Genomic DNA, 1,793 nt, shown 5'->3' with positions numbered 1-1,793 from the left:
TTGAATTGTTGAGGTAGTGACTGTATCCTAACTTCAGCACCATGAGAAGTCCTAAAAATAATCATGAATAAAACATAACTCCTGCCTTTAAGTAACTCACAGAAAGAGGAGATACATGTGAAGAAAAGATACTTGACACAGTTATCAACAACTCAGTGTGAATTCATTTTAGATACTTATCTCAGGCTATAATGAAGAAGGAGATGTGGTCCCAGCATAAGAATGCTGAGAATTAGGTTGGGAGAAGTTGTCCTTTAAAGGGAGGTAGAGGACTGAAGAAATTGGGGCTTAGTAGCACTACATAATACTCCACTTAGTTTTAAATCATATTATTTGAAAGCAAATACCATTCCTCTCTAAAATCCTATTTTCTGATGGCACTGCAAAGTGCAATTATCAAACATTTTCATCAGTGGAAATCAGGAGGAAGAAATTATTCAAGTACATTAAACACTAAAGAAAATTTGGGTTTTTAATCATTTCATGTTGTTTCTAAGAACCTCATTTTGGTCATACTGCTCTACAAAATTAATATACCTAGAGGTTATTTGGGTTTTATCTTTCTCTTATATGGATACATTTGGAATATAGACTCCAAAGAAAAGTTAATGATTTTGTTTTGTTTTACCTTTCCCAAATTAAGATGTTACTTATAATCAAACTGTATGACATTATAACTTGTGAGGCTAAAATTCCCTTTAATCTAGCTCTCCTTTTTACTAATATTACCAGTGAATTGTTTGTTTCCAGCATTATTTTAATTCTTTTAATCCATGAAAGTGGAAAGTCACAGAACATTTCATACATTAATGATACTTGTAGAGTTTGGAAGTAAAATGACCTTTGGAAGCAATTAATTTATTTACCTGCATTTTAAATATTCTAAATATAACACTTATGTTCATTAATTTCATTAATTAATTAACAAAATACACATCATAAGATAATAACAATTCTAGGTAGTCCCAAGTTCCTGAAGTCCTCATAAAAGTCATGGGTAGAATTGGATATGTGTGACATAAGCACTTCTTCTGGGTAATACAATATAAAATTACATTATACACATGTAGATCTTACACTCCTAATTATTCCAGTCCTCATTTTTTAATATAATAAAATGATTTCATGTTGTTTTGTATTATTCCAAAGTCAAAGAGGACAGAAAAAAAAATCCACGAATTCCATGTAATTAAATCTCCCTTCCAGAGGTATTAATTAAACATCAACTTGGCATTTTTCATTCATGACTTTAAAACTCCTGAAAGATATCCCAGAATTAAAATCACCATGACAATATTTCAAGCTGCATAGTTTTTTCAAAAGCAATACTTTTTGTCATCTTTATGTTCACTGAATTTTTGTTTCTATTTCTTAAATCCTTTGTGTTTTAAATAGTAGTTTTATATACAGTAAATTATTTCAATATAGAGACTCTTAAAAAGAACAATACCATTCCATGCTCTTGGATCAGAAGAATAAACATTGCTAAAATGTCTATACTGCCTAGAGCAATCTATACTTTTAATGCCATTCTGATCAAAATTCTACTGGTATTCTTCAAAGAGCTGGAGCAAATAATCCAAAAATTTGTCTGGAATCAGAAGAGACCCCGAATCACTAAGGAAATGTTGAAAAACAAAAATAAAACTGGGGGCACCACGTTACCTGATTTCAAGCTTTACTACAAAGCTGTGATCACCAAGACAGCATGGTACTGGCATAAAAACAGACACATAGACCAGTGGAACAGAGTAGAGAGCCCAGATATGGACCCTCAACTCTATGGTCAAATA

Source organism: Mustela nigripes, chromosome X, assembly GCF_022355385.1.
Source record: "Mustela nigripes isolate SB6536 chromosome X, MUSNIG.SB6536, whole genome shotgun sequence".
NCBI classification, from domain to species: domain Eukaryota; kingdom Metazoa; phylum Chordata; class Mammalia; order Carnivora; family Mustelidae; genus Mustela; species Mustela nigripes.
This window is presented reverse-complemented; position numbering follows the sequence as displayed.